The following is an 18,676-nucleotide window of genomic DNA, read 5'->3' on the forward strand; positions in this document are numbered from 1 at the left end:
TGGACTAGAAGACATTTTAATGACCATGTCATAGTAACAAAGAGGTTCAAAATTCAAAATAATTTTGGAAGACAAGTATAAAAGGAATCTGGTACTGATTACTAACATTTTGCTCACAAAAGTATATCTTCCTTAGTGTAAATAAGTGAAAATGAAACTGGTATGGAGGTTCCATGAGTATCATAGGTTTGATCCACACAGAATAAAACATTTGCAGAGTTAAGCAGGGTCCAATATGATTTCAAATTGAATGGGGGACTGCATGTTGAGATTCTTGCGTTGCACAGAGTTGGAATAGAATAGATTGGCCTTGGTGTCCCTTCCAATTCTCCAGTTCTATGATACATACCCTAGAGTTGACTTTTGGATCATCTGTGGGGAAGTGTTTCTTGTTATGTGAAAGCCATCCAGAAACACTTGATTGGAAATGGTTCAACTTAAGGTTGTAACACAGATAAGCTGTTTTCATGGCATGCTGCTTCTCTGGACAATTGGGCTGATCCAATAGGAAACAGCTTTTCCCACATGCAGAGGTCAATGTGTCACAGACGTTGCTGCATGGCTAACATGAAGTATAACGGCTGAGATAGGAATGTGACTCTTTGTCTTTTCTTTCCAGAAATCTTCAGTATTCTTGATGTGAATCTGACCTTGCATCGTGCAGATCAGCCATTAGTGGAAGTATAATAAGAAATGGAAATATAATAAGGAAGTACATAAACACATCCCAAGATCTTATTTGCAATGAAAAAGTACTTTAAATAATAATAAAAAGGTTCAACTGCTGATTAATGCATCTACTCATTCTCCTGGCAAACAACATGAAAGAATTTACATCTCATTAGGAAAGCAGTTCTGCAAGCAAATATTTAGCTTAGTGATGTTTCCTGGGGCAGACAAAATTTTGATGATAAAAAGCAACAATAAAATATATGTAACTCTGTTTGCAGAGCTCCCCTTTCATGTGTGTCTTTGGTAACAATCAAAAGGGGGCAGTCTAATAATTAAATGCTGCATAGGCTTTCTCAGAAAGTAGCTATACATTTCCAAAAGTGTGTGTGTGTGTGTGTGTGTGTGAGAGAGAGAGAGAGAGAGAGAGAGAGTAACAAAGACAGAAGTTAGCTAGGCTGTCTTGGTATTTGGGACAGATTTACACGGGAGAGATTCATCTGGCCTATCAATTGGATCAGGACAATTTTTAAAAACCAATTAGTCAATTTGATTCATCTATTAGTGTTGCAGACCTAATTATTGTTTTTTGTAAAAACCAAATTGATTAAAATGAGAGAAGCCAGTAATCAGGCCTGTCTAGAACCTATTCCCAGGGACTTTTGGATATGTGGGGGAGGGGCATTCAGTGATGATGATTAATTATTGCCATTTTAATTTATTAAAATAAATCAGTATGTACATGGTCAACTGTATTCTTGTTGTCATTCTCTTTCATATCTTTTTTTAATTAGATGTGCTTGGCCTGTGCTCTTTCATGGTGAAAATAAAAAAGATAGAACAGTTAAGTCGTGGCTCAAAAATTATTCTACATAATATTTCAGGACTTGTGATCAAATGCTTCCTATATTGTTTGCATCCCATACCATCATTTGTGTCCAACACACCAAGATTTAAATGGCTTTTACTGGGGATGAGGAAAAGAATAGCAAGAAGGAAGCAAGCCGGATAGTCTTTCAATCTAATGTGATTTCTAAAGGTTAGGCAAAAACGTATATTTTCCTTTTAAAATGTCAATTTACTCTGAACGACACTGGGGCAAAAATAACATTTGAAGTTAATGGAGAACTTTTGAAACAAGGTAATTGCCGCTGAAGCAGTTGGAGATTTCATTTTTCAAAAGCATCTCCAGCATCAATTGTGCTTGTGTCTGTGAGGCTGCAAGGCGGAAGGACAAATTAAACCTTACCTGACTATCTGCCGATCTGTAGGTTATAATATTTAGCAGTAAGACACAAAGCTAGTACTCCCCCCCCCCGCTTCTTTCCTCAATAGTCATTGCATGTGAGTGTCATAATGCAATCTTATGGTCCAGTTACTCTTCAGCTCCTACATACCTGGAATTCCCTGGCTTATCTATGTCTCCAAGGACTCAAAATCAGCAGTCAGCAGGTAGCAAATTTAGAGGTGCAGGGACCCTTTGTGATATTCACAGCTATGCCACCTCATAGCCATGTCCATTCTAAGAGTATGCTGATCCCAGTGCAGATCCCCATGTGATGCATTTCAGCTAGATCTACTATTTTCTGTGCATGCACATTGGCAAGTGATTTGAAGTGCTCCCAGTATCTCCTTTTGGAGTGATTTGAGTTTTTTTTGTGTGAAGTTCTATTGTATGTAATTTGTGTACCTTCTCTTGAAATAGAAGCACTTTGTGTTTTCAGTGTTCCTAAATGCTTTTGTTATAAGAAAAAACTGCTCCCTTTTCGTGCATAGAGTCCTTATGTAGGTTCTCTATCGGTAGGAGAAAATAACAGAGGCCAACCAGAGAATATGGAGAAGCAAAGCAGCTAGTAAGCATGATCTTTCTTAAACTGTTGCAACAGGGTCCTCACTCACCACATGCAGGGAGGGAAGAGAGGAACCCAGAACATTGGTATGAAAGCTTTTATAAAGACTTTTGAAATTGCCTACCCTGCAGCTCAAGACCAACCGCAAAAATATCATGCATACATCACAGAAAGAGGTGGTCCCCAGCAGAAATTTGACTGTGCTGCTTCTCTCCTGTCTGCTAGGATACTTGATAATGCCTTATCTGATTGCCTTTTCTGGGTAGCCTGGCCATTCCTCTGAGATGGTAAATACTTAGTTCCTGAATCTCTTATGTATATTTTATAGTGTGCTCAGCTTAGCAGATACTTGCCAGACTGTATTTACAGGGAGGTGTAAGCCCATACAGTCCAAAGACAATTGGAAAGCTTTTCCCATTTCCTTCCTCCTTGCAGAAAAATATTTGAGGTCAATTTGGGAGAGTCAAAATGGCTTCAAGATTGTTCTCCTGTACTATTTCAGACACGTGGTTTATATACTTATGTATGTGTTCTTCACCTTATACATTTATCAGCATTTATTTTATATATATGTGTGTGTGTGTGTGTGTGTGTGTGTACTTAGAATTCCTATAACACTTTGCAACATGCGGTGGCAAAAAACCCCCCCTCCTTTCATGCTCATTGGGTGGCTCTAGGATGCTGGAGGCAGTGTCCCTGCTGCAGAAATAATAATGGGTCTTTGACTTTCCGCAATCCTGGACCACTACAAGACCGCTCAAAATGTGCTATATTGAGGAGAAGGGAGAATTAACTGAAATCTCAAGCATACTCAGATCTCTTTCCCATCCCTAGCCAGCTTCAGCCAGTGCAGCCAATGGCCAGGAATGATAGGAGTTGTAGTCCAAAATTTCTGGAGGGCACCAAGTTGGGGAAGTCTGATATAAGATGTTCCCTGCAGAATTTAGGGGCTGTGTATTATCTTTTCTGTTGTGTTTTACTCAGAACAAAATTGGCTGGCAGCCATTTCAATACCATTTCAGTCTCCAAATCACTGCACTTGAATGAGACTGTATACTTGTCTGACAGGCCAGTTATCCAGATATTAATTTCTAATAGAAAATGTCAGCTGTTTCTTTCACATTTAACTAAACTTTAAGTTCATGCTTTAATGTGCTTGCACATAATTCAGTGAGAAGCCTGTACAAATTTCATTACTCATGAATGCAGCTTTCATTCATGAAAAAATAATAATCTTGCAATGTTTGTAGAGCATTAATGGTTTTGTAGATCTGAGATTATTTGCAGTACTGTCTGCAAACTCATTAACAGCACTAGGCCCCAAAGACCAATGCTATGACCCTTTCTCTTCCATGCATCCAATCTTTATCCAAATCATTTAAAAAATGTATGAATAGGCCTTAAAAGCTGGTGTTTGCTTGTAAGGATTTCCATTATTGATTTATTTTATAGTTAAAAGCCAAGAAGAGGGAGGTTAGAAGGTGGATTTTTTTAAAAAAGGTGCTGTAAAGAATATTCTTGCTAAAATTATATATTTCTCCTGTTCTGCTGCTAGAATCAGCACTGGCAACAAATTAAAAATGAATAAATCACCCACTCCAGATGGCAACCACCCAAAGGTTCTTCATGAAAAACTAAATTTGACATTGGAGATCTCCTTACAAAGATATGCAACTTATCCCTAGGATCTGCCTCCATATCTGGGCACTGGGAAGTGACCAATTAACACATGGGATCTGGGGGATTTGGGAAATTACAGGCCGCTTAGCTTAGTGTTCACTCCTGGAAAATTGGTAGACAGAATTACCAAGCAGAATGATAGAAGAACAAGTCTCATGGATAATAAGGCTACCAGAGGATACTAGTCATGATGGCAGCATTCCATCTCCATTGTTGGAGACAGTATCCCTCTGTATATCAGTTGCTGAGGAATACAAATGGTTAGGAGTAGCTGGTTGATCAGGATGAGAGTGAGATCCTGCAATGGCAGGCATGCCAGAAGGCAATGTCAGAAGCCCTTGACATGTGGGAGCACCAGATTATTTTTGCAGGTGTGTTTGCACCATTCTGACTTTACTCTGCCCCACCCACCAAATCATCCAGATTAGTCTCAGTGACACTGCTTCCAGAAGGCCAGCTCTGTGGCAAGGACTCACCCTGCTGTAAATGGAGGAGAGTACTGTTGTGCTCATGTCCCACTTGCAGGCTTTCCATACATACATCTGCCTGACCAACTCTGAGAAAAGGATGTTGAACTGGATGGGACTTTGATCTGATTCGGTGGGTATCTTCTTTTATTCTTACATTCATTGACCATGACTACACAAGGCTTAACAGGCGCGTGGGAATAAGGAGAAATGATTTGGGGAAAAGAAAGAAATTGTGTGTTCTGCAGTGAGATGCCATGACTTTGTATAAAATGGATTATGTAATTAGAGATTTGTGAATTTGCTTCCTTATGATGAAAACCTGAAAAGTCTTGGGTTTGTGCATTTCTATTAATTACACCATCTAACTGTACAGCACTTAACTTGCAAATATGAGAAGTGTAGTAAGTTAAGACATTAGGCTATCATTGCCCCTCTGCAAAAGGTAAAACTTTATTGGAGTCAAGTTATTGAGATGTCTCTACATACTTTATTAGATATGTATCAATGACAAATGTGTACTGCTGATAGTCTTATAAATGAATTTGACCCACAAGTTCATTTTATCTCTATTGAGATTAGCTTATCTCATCAATACTTATGTCTCTGTGTATGTATGAGTTCATTAATAACTGTCAAGGGAAGAATTAAATTAGGCTGTCCTGCATTTCTTTTTCTCCTTGTAGGGAAAATATTATTTGCAAGTCGTTCGCTGAGCTTCTTTCAAATGTTTCCCTTGCACATGGGTATCTTGTTTCATCTACAGTGAAACAATGTTTCTCTCCTGGAGTTTCACTACAGTATAAGAAATATTGAGTATGAAAATCTGCTTATAGTGTATACACTTCAGTGTAGGTGAATGAAGTAGTTTAGAGTGCTAGAAAAGACTTTGCTTAAATGAAGGCACTTCTGTGGATTTGGTGATCTATTTTCTCGTGAAACACTTTTCTGCCAAGATGATAAGACTTTTGTATCCAAGTTACTAATTTCAACTTTGGTCAGAGTTCCATAACCTGATCAGAAACGAAGCCAGCGACATAAATAAGAAAAGAGATCACCAGTTCCTACTACACAGAAAACTTTGGATTACTTAAAATCTCCCCAGGGATATATCTACAGCCTATTAGCCTGCTATCTTGCCTACTCCTGAAGTGGGAGAATATGTGGTCATTCTGCATGTCACAACTTCCTTTGAAACATCTCAAAATGGTAACAGTCACAAAAAAATGACAATGGAAACATATCTGAAACCATGTTATAAATAGTAATGACCAATGAAACTTTAGTTTGTTGCTGATCTGACCAGTGTTCAAAGTGCCACATCACATGATGCCATTGTGAATCAGGTGACTGACAGCCAGCTGGCCCTGCCCACCTGTCAAATCTGGCCTGTGTGTGGTAGGGGATATAAGAAACTGGCCTGCTGGTTATATATCCAGTTTCCCACCCCTGCTCTTCAGGGTTGGAGGATGCAGAAATGGAACAGTGAATACTATGGAGTGCTAACTGAGCTGACTGATAAACAGAATTAACTTCCCTTGGTGTTCAGCACAGCACTATTTTCCTTCATAACATATACCAGATGGTCATCCAATGAAAGAGTCACCAGGCAAATGAAAGGGAGATGCCATGGGATGGAAGAAGGAAACCACAGCATCCATCACTCGTACAGCTTGCAATGTGTGAAAACTAATGGCGAATGTGACACATGGGGGCTATTGTGGTGGTAGAATTCTGGGCTGGATGACTTCAGTTGGAAAGTAATGTATTTGAAATCTACTTTTCTTTTAACATAGTTCTATTGCTTTCCAATATAAAACAATTACCAAAAAAGAGTGAGAAAAGGATACAAAAACAAAATCCCCACTCGTCCCCCTCCCCACTCCAGGACAGATCAATCTAGATAAGTTTGCCAAAGACTAAACTGTGATTTCGGTAGTTTCCATTCTTCAGGATTATCAGTAAAGTATTTTATAAAAGGATACCATATTTCAACAAAATTATGTACATCATTTGTTATCTATTCAAATTCTCCATGTAAAAATTCCTTGTCACCAGCTACGACATAAGGGAGAAGGATTCAAAACCCTAAAATGTATTTTATATAATTGACTTTTTATTTTTATTCTTTGTATATCATATTGTTGTTTTATTGCTATGGCCGATGGCTGATGCAAATAAAGATTCAGAAAGGAGAAGGATACACTATACCTCTCTCATGTCTTATATACATGATCTGCAAAAATGTGACTGCAAGCATCCTTGGATTCTACCATCATAGCCTGATTAACTCTTACTTTGTCTGGGGTCTATATTACAGGCTCCCTTCTTCAGGTTGCATTTCTAGGGTGAGAGCTGCTGGTGTATGGCCAACTTGTGTCTTGTTTCCTGTGCCATGAAGGCAGTGTTAGACGCCTGTGTCCATGTGGCTGGACATCACACTCTTTCAAAATACCAGAACTGCCCCACTTTTGGAGAAGTAGGTCAGATAAAATCAATATCTAGTCACCTTTTCTTCAAAGAGTTAAAGGATAATGGGTACAAAAAATCCCAATGATGAGGATCTATTTCTAGAACAATTTGACAGTTGCTCAGTTTCCAGATTAATGCAAATGGGTTCAATCACGGGAAGATTCATGCCGGAAAATGGGAAAAGAAAATGTAGAAATGATGATCCATTCAGTTGGCTAGAGACTTCAGAAAAGAAAGACAAATCTGTGTTCAAGCTTATCTTTGAAAGAGATTGCATTGGTTCTTCAAAATTAAGATCTGAATAGTGTGAAGAGTATTCTAAAAATTGCTTTCCAAAGTTGCACAGGGAGGAGGGGGAAATATGGCTGCTCCCTGCACTGTACCATCCTTCCATAGTGCAATCAAAGTCTATCTCCCTTATTTCATTAGGTCTTGTGTCACCCTTCCCTAGCATTATGTGCTCTATTCAGATACTCCATTTAGGCAGAACAATCAGATAAGCTGCTTAGAATTTCATAAGTAAAAAATGAATTTTAAATGAGAATTCAGTGTAAAATTGCCCTTTGGCAGAAAACTGACAAAGACCACTTAGCCAGCTCTCTCTCTCCCTCCCACCCTCTCTGGCGCCTCTGACAGGTAACTAATTCCTGGCCTCCGAACAACACTGTGGTCCTCAATTGGAAGGAAGATGAGGGGGAAATAGCAGAACAATCACACCACACAAACCGAAAGGGCATTTCAGTAGGTGAGTTGAGAAAAATGATTTGAGACTTGAGGCCAAAAAAAAGATTGCAGTGCAAACAAAGAAGGTTAATATTCAAATGACTGCAACTAAAAGACGCCTGCAAGGTCTCTAAAATGCCAGGCAAAAGCAGAGGTAATGCATTCAGGATGGCATGTTATCTTGGGATGTCTAGTTAGATTAGATAATGAAGTGTTGTCCGCTCTATCCCCTAATTAGATTGGGGTTAGATCAGCCAGCCATTTCACAGAATTAAACAATAATTTTGCTGGGCCTCTGGGTTATTTAGCAACCTGCTTGCTTATCAAACGAACACCTAGTGCTTATTTTTCCTTCCGCCTTTGTCGTATTCCATTGTTATGTCATCCTTTACTTATTCTAGTTTTAAATCCATTTTTCGTGGTATGCTTGGAGAATCAAAGAATCAAAGAACTGTAGAGTTTGAAGGGTCCCAATGCACAAATATGCAGTTGGTCTATATAGGGATCAAAACCGTGACATTGCTATTATCAGCACCGTGTTCGAACCAATTGAGCCACAACCCCATAATGGTTTTATCTAGAGCGGGCTACAAAGTTGGGGGGGCATGAACAAGGGGCTTCTCGAATGCACCATTGCCCACTCATTGCTCTCTTCTTCCAGACTCAGTTTGCACAACCATCCAGAGGGAGAGTACAAGGGAAATGGGGGGTGCTTCTCTATCTATGCACTCTCATCACTGCTATAATAATAATAATAATAATAATAATAACAACAACAACAACAACAACAACAATAATAATTCCACTATTAAAATTGTCAATTATCTTGCATATATGATCCAAAAGAGAGCATGTGAATAACACATCATCCAATATATTGGCTTAGACCATTGATATACAAAACTTTTGATTAAAAACAAAGCCCAGGAGTGGTAGTAGGCCTCCTGGAGGAGTACACCCTCAGTACAGTGGTACCTCGGGTTACAGACGCTTCAGGTTACATACTCCGCTAACCCAGAAATAGTATCTCGGGTTAAGAACTTTGCTTCAGGATGAGAACAGAAATTGTGCTGCAGCGACAGGGCGGCAGTGGAAGACCCCATTAGCTAAAGTGGTACCTCAGGTTAAGATCAGTTTCAGGTTAAGAACGGACCTCCAGAATGAATTAAGTTCTTAACCTGAGGTACCACTGTACGTGCCTGATGATGCTTACCCAATATTAGTCCTGGTCATCTTTCTGTCTTTCTTAGCAAGGATCACCAACCTTGGAAGGCCAGTGGACACATTTGGAATTCTGAGAAAGTGTCTGTGTGGCAGTCACAAAATGGCTGCTGGAAGGGTGTGGCATAATGGCAGCCACATCTAAAAAAGGCAGAGAAAGAGGCAGGGCTACAAAATGGTGTGGGGATGTTCTCTCATCAGCTGCCCCCTCAGTGAAAAAAGACCACTGCTACACTCTTTGTGCTTCTCTTCAGTTCAGAACAACTGAGAGAGTGGGTGTCCAATGTTGGCATCCAGTGAAATGTGGGCATTTTGGGGGGATACATTCAGAGTAGGAGAGGCTGAGCCCATCACACAAAAACCGTGTAGAAAGAGATAACAGACTCTTGTATTGTGTATTTTTGAGGGAATATTTACTGAAACCTTCGACAGATGCCAGAGGATGTACTGGAGGACACACTGGTATTGGGGTCCCTTGTTTTAAAGAATATGTTTCCAGCCATCATGGTTGGAGAGAAAAACTTGACATTCTACAATTTTCTCCACCAAACTCTCATTAAGAAGAGGTTGCCCTTCTTGGTTTTCCAGAAGTGTTTTTCTTTTCTTTCTTTTTTAAAGGAGTACTTGCAGGAACAAGACCTTAAACTATAATGGATTCCAATTTAGGGTCTCCAGGACTTATTTTACATCTTCAGAGAAGAACTTTTCGCTTTCCTTTTCCTTGAGCCAGCTGAGGTATGTAGAATGAGCAGTACAAGTAATGTAAATGTCACACCTTTTCTTCAAAGTGCCATCCACCATCCTAATCATTTTTATTGCCATGAAATTATTTGCTAATGTTAAATAGATTTCCCCTAGTGCATCCTAAGTCCATTTGTTCTTGTCCTGTCCTTGCTGACTCAAAATGAATAACTAGTCCCTCTCCTCTTTATAATTTTCATTTATGTACCTGTAGACAGGTCTAGTTGCTCTTCTCCAAATTCAATATGCCTACTCATCTTTATCTCTCTCTGCAGACTCCCCTTCCCAAAGCCTCTATACTTTTTTTCTGCTCTCTTTCCAGTTTGATTCAATTTGTCTCATTCACTTACCAAAAATTGGTATTTCATATCCAGATGATACATTTCCGCAATGGTCTAATAATAAACGGAGACACTGATTTGAAGTGCCACAAACATTTACAAGAAAAGAGAAGTTGAAGCTTGATAACTTTGATGCTTCCAAACCCAAAACAACTCGCTCCTCCTTGTCATGCCAACTGCAAAAGAGATACTGGATTCAAATTTCAGACATATCTGATGTCTGTACCGAATCAATGCCACTGACACCCATCATAGTGGGGTAGGAGAGCTGAAAAAGAAATTTACATCTAGCAACTAATGTGCCCCTTTGGTTTCAGATAGTATATGGGTAAAGGGACCACTGACCATTAGGTCCAGTCATGGCCAGCTCTGGGGTTGCGGCGCTCATCTCGCTTTATTGGCCAAGGGAGCCAGCGTACAGCTTCTGGGTCATGTGGCCAGCATGACTAAGCCGCTTCGGGCGAACCAGAGCAGCGCACAGAAATGCCGTTTACCTTCCTGCCAGAGCGGTACATATTTATCTACTTGCACTTTGATGTGCTTTCAGACTGCTAGGTTGGCAGGAGCAGGGACCGAGCAACGGGAGCTCACCCTGTCGTGGGGATTCGAACCGCCGACCTTCTGATCGGCAAGTCCTAGGCTCTGTGGTTTAATCCACAGCGCCACCCACATCCTTAGTATATGGGTAGACAAATCTAAAAAGCCTGAGACACAAATTTTCACAGCCCTCTGGTGGCTATCGTGGCTCATTTACCAGAAGTAATGTATTTTATGTTGGTCAGAACTGCATATATACTTCCAGAGTTATCACTAAATACATTACCACAATGACATTTCTCAGGGTGCAGATGGTCATCTTGGACTTTAACATCAGTGTCTAAATAAAACTCAGACTTTGGATCCCAAGAAAATATGTGTTTGGTGTGAAGTGGGCTTCATGCTGAAAGGGCCGAATTTCTAACCAAGCTGCTTTGTGTTATTGCATATAAATATTGATTTATTGCACTGCAGCCTCCTGCTTACCCTGCTTCTCTGGGATTCCACACCAAAATGAAAGAATATGTGTACTCCTCAATGGACTCAGTAGCAAAGTCTTCTTCCACCTTACAACCATGTACACATTTTAATACACATATTCTTCCTACATGAATATCATCTCTGGGTAGAAGCAGCCTTCAGTAATTAACTTTATGCACCCATATTTGCCACACCTCACCCAGTAACAAGTCATATTCTTAACCTGTAAATCTACTGGACTGCTTTGGTGAAACCCATGTTACAAGAGTCAGATAAATCTAACCTGAAGGCTTACATCTGTCCCAGAAATGGCAATTCCTCTCCACTTTGCAAAACATTTGTATCCTAGAATTAGGCCCTTTCTCTCCTCATTGCCTGAGATCCTCCCCCCCCAAAAGCTGGTTTCCTGTCGTCTATGGAGAAGAAACCCCAATCTCAGTGTCATGTTCAGCTACAGTGATCACTGTTACTGTAGTTCATAAACATAAGAATAATGTAACAGGGGGATTGAAGCGTGTAAGATGAATAGCCCTTGCCAAGAGACACAGATTACCTAGTCCCTGTTGGACGGCAAATTCAGCAATCACACACAGAAAGATCTGCAAAGCTATAAATCAACGGAAGTAACATTTCACTAAGGAAAGTGAGAGTTTTGCCTTCCAGGCAAAGGAAAATAATAGAAGCTGTCCATTCAGTTTGCTCTCTGGTTTATAAAAGATGTTAGGTGGTGTAAATAATAGATTAATGGCATTATAAGCCTCAGCAAAAAAAGTGGGGGGGACCCATAAATGTTGCAGCAATGGGTAGCAAGTAACAATGGGTTGCAGCTGAGGAATACAGACAGGTGATTAAGGGTTAAAATTTATAGAAATTCTAAAAGAACAGGCTTCTTTTCAATGTGAATACCACATTCTTTCAGTGGGTACACTTGGGTTTTAATTTTGGTTGAATTTGTGTTCTCTTTCTCTTGCTCTTGCTCTCTCTGTATGTGTGTGTGTTTAAATTGCAGTTATTATTCATCATTTCTATAAAATAGGGTGTATTCTCATATTATAAAAAATACTAAAGTAGGACTGTTAGTAAGCCAAGCACATGAAAGCTGCACTTCCTGCTTATATGATTCTGCTATGGGTCAAATTGCACATTTCAGTATTCGTGCTGCCTTTTCTTTTTTTAAATGTGATTAAACTGACCAGAGTTATTTTTGAAGAAGAGCTGCACTTCCAGGGCCATATCCAGAACATGTTCCTGATCACAGATGCTGAGTTGTGCCCCCATTTTTTGGGGGGGTGGGGCTGATGGCACACATCACATGACAAGGAGATGCCAACGTTGTGTGGCTGAATTTACAAATGTATGTATGGCTCCCTAGTCCTTTATCTTCCAACTCCCTTCAAACAAGTCCACCCCAGATATTCTTAGCGGGGACAATAAGTGATTAAACTTCCACATATGCAAGAGTCTCGCTTTGTAACCGATTCTTCTGTAGGAGGGCCAGGAGATCCTGTGAAGGACATAGCAAAAGGCAGTTTTCCCTTCAGAAAGCCCAATGGGGAAAGTATGCTAAGTCCAGAATGGGTGAAACTACCTAATAAATAATATTTCCATTAGAGCAATCTGTGCTGGGAAGGAGGCAAAGAGAAATGGCTTTGCTGTACAATCACCCATATATTCTCTGGGATAATTACATCTGATATTAAACCTAGAGCTCTTGCATCATTATTTTCCTGCTCTGCAACCTATGATCAATACCTCTTACAGGCTGAGCGACTAGGTGGCGAGCTCTGCAATGCCTCTTTCACATCTTTATGCTGCTGCGCTATGCTCTGCAATTTGTGTCTGTCCATAACCAGCTGTTATACATCTAAACTTGTCATACTAACCAGGCACTTGTGCCAGTAGCTCAGGGGAAGAGGAGGAAAGTAACATCTCTAGAGAAAGATGGGGGAATGCCAAGGTCTGTTGCTGTCACAACAGCCACTGACGTTGGTTTTTGTCTCCAGAACATGCTTCCATTTATGTCCATCTACCATCAGTAGGGTTATGGGAATGATAGTATTCCTTTCCCATGCTTTTAACTAATCTAAATCTTGGTATAATCCTGCCATTCTGAAGTCATGTTGAACTCAAATGAGAGGTAACTGTTTGTGGCAGGGCTCCATACAGTAGCCATGAAATTTGAAAGCCTATTACCATGTAATTTGATCTTTCCTTCCAATAGAATGTTTTTCAGCCTGTAAAACCATGAGCTGAAAAACAAGAAAATAATGCAAAGTTCCACACCAGTGCTACTACCTTTGTGAATGTGCTCTGATGGAGATTCTGCTTGCCTTATACTCTAGGGTTGCTGTCAGTCAGAGTAAACACTAGATGAACCTCTGTTCCTACAGGTGATTCATGGTTCCTATAGGTGATTCATTGTTCCTGTCATAAAAAACCCCTCTAAAAGTTATGGTAGTGGTATATTCAAAAATAAATACTCCTGACTTGATAATACTCATTGACACCACACATCTATAAATGGTACATAATGGTAGTATACTCTGAAAGGATGGAGCACCAGGCCTTGGTATGGTAGACCTTTTTGAAACATACTATAAAATGTGAATGTGGTTTTCTGAACCGAAGAATATTTTGCCATACCATTAGTTGGGCTTTAGTGGGGAATCATAGAATCATAGAATCATAGAGTTGGAAGAGACCACAAGGGCCATCGAGTCCAACCCCCTGCCAAGCAGGAAACACCATCAGAGCACCCCTGACATATGGTTGTCAAGCCTCTGCTTAAAGACCTCCAAAGAAGGAGACTCCACCACACTCCTTGGCAGATAAAGAAAGGAACCAAATTAATGTCCGTTGCTGGAACATGTAAAAAAAGCACTTATCTCAGAATACCATGGCTATTGGTCAAAGAATGCCTGACTCATTATAAAGCAGCAGCAATCTGTTACAATATTGAAGCAATGCTGCTGCAAAGTCCTAGCTTGAAAAGTAAACATGATGGGAATGTTGGGACTGTCCGTGGGAAACAGAGGGACAGTCAATTCACAGTGCGAAGCACCGGAATTAGCTCAGAGTGTAATATGAGCTCTTCCGTTTGTTCCTGTCCTGGAAGTACAGGAAGTGTTTGTCACTACACTGCTGGAGTTTGAAGAGAGCAGTCATGTTTTTTGTAACGCTGCAAAGACAGAAATAAAAGCATGTAAATACGTTTCTGTCTATCTCTTTCCCCTGCCGGGGGGGGGGGCAGGAAAGAGGGGGGGTGTTCTTCCCACGTTTGAGAAGAATCGCCTGTCGAGACCTTGCCTGCGCTTGCTGGGGAATGCAGCCAGGGAGGTCAACAGGGAATCAAGCCGGGTGCCTGGGATTGTTGCCAGTTTCTCATGTTATGGGCTTGAATTACGACACAATCATCCATAGTAATAAAAAAATAGGCCATATTTTATTACCTTTCCTTCACAATCCATTGCTATGAAGCAGTTTGCAAATAAATATAAATAAGATTACTTTTATGCATGAAATTATCATTCATAGCATGTTTTAAACAGAACATAAATATAATATGGCATATGGCATATGACATACTAATGTATTATGAATACAAATATGATCAAATTTCAACCAGGCTATTGATTCTGTACATAGATCTGCTGCCAGCTGCCATTTTGTATCCAGATTGCAAACAAAAATGTGATTTTCTCATGACTTTAGCCATGCTTGGGCATAGGTTCGGCCACCTCTCGACACAGCATTACCAAACTTGGCACAGGAGTTCCCATTCTGGGGGCAGGGTATTTCATCAATGTTTTGATAGTGGTCACCATTGTAAATCAAGATGGCAGACTGAAACATGACTTTGGGATAAGATTGCCCGTTCTTTGGCATAGGCTCAGACTCCTCTTCATATATCATCACCAAATGTGGCACAATGATTTCTGAGGTGGGTGCAGCAGGTTTCATTGACATTTGGTTGCTTGGCACCATTTTAAATCATCATGATGGACTGAAACATCACTTGGGTGTAACTTTTTCTTTTCTTTTCTTTTCTTTTCTTTTCTTTTCTTTTCTTTTCTTTCTTTCTTTCTTTCTTTTTTTGTGCATGGGTTCAGCCACCTCTCAAGATATTAATTTCTTTTGGCTTAGCTTTCTAAACTCTTCCGTCTTCTAGTCAGATTGACCACACTAATCATAGGCCTAGACTGAGATTGAACTACTAGACCGTCTAGAAACTCTTTCAAAAAAACTTCAACTTGATTATGGAAAATACAAAATATTCTGACAGAGGAAACTGAGCAGAGCATCCTGCCAGTAGCAGAGTCTACTGAATCATATAACACACTGACTCTGCCTTGACCCTGCTGAATTACTTGGTTGAAGGAGCAACTCATGCAAAATTTATTGCTGCTCTGTTGTGGATTCAAGCAAAAAACATGCAAGGACCAAATACCAGTAGATTGTTTCATTTCAAGGTAATTATCAGACAATCAATGGAACAGCATGTATTCCCATGGAACTGATGTGACCTGGCAATATTAGAATATGCTCAGGACACAAACTTGCAAACTGTTCTCACTTATAGATTGCTATCATTATCCTTCAGTTTGTCTGAACACCTTGTGTGCCTCAGCCTGCCCCATTCAGTCTGTTGGGCCTGGTAGCTGTCAGTCTGGGAGTTTCTCTGAACCTGTGCTGCAGCTGCTATAAATTGAGAGAAGTGCTGCAGAAGGAAGATGAGGAGCATACACTCCACAAAGAAGTAGTCAGGGGTCTGTCTCTTGAGATATATATTTTTCTCAACAGAGGTAACTAAAAGTGAATCACCTCTGTAAGAACTTGGCAGAGCCAGGGCTGAGGTAGAGATGGCACTCAAGGGCAGAGAAGAACTGTAACTGCTGGAAACAGGGGTTTTTTTAGTTCATTGTTGCACAAGCCAAGGTCTGTGTCTGACGCTCTACAGGGGTGCTTTTATTCAAGAGTGTTTGTGTGTCTGTGTGTGAGTGTGTGGTTTGTTTATTTATTTATTTAACCAAATTTATATACTGCTTGAATATTATTATTTTTAAAAACACCTCAAAGAGGTTTACAAAAATAAAAATAAAATATTAAAGGTAAAAGTACACATGACCAAAAGGTCCAGTCACGGACAACTCTGCGGTTGTGGCGCTCATCTCACTTTACTGGCTGAGGGAGCCGGCGTACAGCTTCCGGGTCATGTGGCCAGCATGACTAAGCCGCTTCTGTATGCTGCTCACCTCTGAGCCCACCAGCCCTTTTCACTTGCTCAAATACTCTCCAACTTTTTTACCTTAGGATCCACGGCATGGCCCCACTCCAGCGTGAATCACGTGACCTGTGTGAATCACAGAACCTCAAAACACAAGTTTTAGGGTTCCATGGTCACATGGTTTGAGCTGCCATGCTGAGAGCACATCACACAAAACTGGGATTTCCCGATTTTATCAGGACAGTTAATGGGTATGTGCTCATTGGTATTAATATCCAGCACATTTCTCTTGGTAAGCTTGAAGCAGCTGTTTTCACAAGGCAACTGCTAAGAGCAGCAAATCAAGGCTTATTGCTATCACACTTCCTGCTGGATCTTAGAAGGATTTTATTCTGTGAACTGCCCTGAGATCTTATAAATTTAATAAATAAATATTAGCAAAGCTCCACGATCAAAGTCATTTGGGCAGCCAGGCCTTTTAATTAGCTAATTACAAACTCATTTAATACTTCCCTAAGTCTTGATTAGATGTTGGACAAAATGAAATGCCTTCTGCCTTGTAACTACCCACTTTGCAAAAGGTTATGTACCGAAGGCATCTGTGAGTTGGAAAAGAACTAGATTACACTGTGATGTCTTTAAAATACAAAAAAAAAAAAAACAAAACAAAATGGTTACCAATTTTTAAGTGAGAAAACAAAGAGAACTTAATGACAGCTAATTAATGGAAAGGGGAGACATTTGAAACTGAAAAAAGCCATTTTTGAAATTCATGACAGGCTTAGAGTTCTGAAAATGTAGACATTAAATGTGAGATTTTGCCCATGGGGGGAACGATATCTGAATATTTATGCAGGTATTTTTAAAGTAGTGGTGCATGTGGATGTGCAGGGATGCAGAGCTCCCATCTTTAAACCAGTATCGTTGCTGTGTACCTGGTGGGGGTGGGGCACTGCTGAGGTGGGGATCACTTGCACCAGCAGGACTGTGCACCCCACAGGTGCCCTGCCTCATCCCTGTCAAGGTACACAACACTAATGCTGGTGCTGGAAGGGGCAGCTCCTGTCAGAAGTTCAGCCTACACTCGAGTAGGACCCTGGCAGAGACACATGCCTGACTGGCATGTTCTCTCCCTCCTGGTTGATCGTTCGGGAGCTTCAAAAGCTTTCTTCAGCCCAAACATCACAGCAACTGATGCCAACCAACACCGACACACTTAGGGATCCTCAGAGTTTGCGCACCATGCGTGACAGACCTCAGCAACTCAGCATTTTGGCTAATCTACTTTATTTACATAGAAACACACACGGAGCACTGCAACATGGCTCCCTCTTTGCATCAGATAGCAAAGAGAAAAAAGAACAAAGGATAATAGTCCCACTTCATGGAACACAGTAACACAAACATCCTGTCTCCGTCACATCCCACTCTGTGGCGTCAAAACATACACCGTCATGTGATAGACAAAAATCCCATGACTGCAATCATAGATCAGGAATTCTAACAGCTCCACCCCACCCCACATGATGCTACTACTGCATTTAAAGCACTTAGAAACATCATTGAAACTGTGATCATGAATGACCGATATATGGTTGCATTTCACATACCTCATTTCTTGGGAGGGGGCATTTAATAGTAGCTCCTATCAGTAGTGGGACCATGACACAAATGAAGGGGCTTACCCCTTCTCCCCGTGTCATGCTCATGACAAGAAAATAACTACTACCTTAAGAATTGATCTTTGGTGTTGTTGGGAAAACGGTTGTTGGTCCCAGGAATGCCTCCCTGCAGGATAGTCCATTCCATTCACACACAGAGAGAGACCATTAATGTTGATTACATCAATATAATATCTACATTCCAATATGATAAACTCTGCTGTGAGATTTGAGGGATTTCAAGCATATGGGAGCATACCTAAATTTGTGATATATATACAGTATATATCACATAATTATGAGGTACAGAATTGAGATATCAGATGTTCACATTCAGCTACATTGAGTAAACAATTGAGGGTGAAATGTACAGCAGAATCCATTTAAATCAACAGCTTTATCAGGGTTTTCACACACACAGTGGGCTAAATAATGCATCAGAAGTACTGATGCATAGTGTATGCAAAAATAGACTGGAGCTTAGTTTAATTTTATATATATATTTGCATTTGCCCCCCCTCCTCAATTACTGCTTGTGGGAGACAATCACAAAAATGTCTTGGCCTGTCAGTTTAGGGAGTGCAGATCATGAGCACATAACATACACAGA

The sequence above is a fragment of the Podarcis filfolensis genome, assembly GCF_964270895.1.
Source record: "Podarcis filfolensis genome assembly, chromosome: 5".
In the NCBI taxonomy this organism is placed as follows: domain Eukaryota; kingdom Metazoa; phylum Chordata; class Lepidosauria; order Squamata; family Lacertidae; genus Podarcis; species Podarcis filfolensis.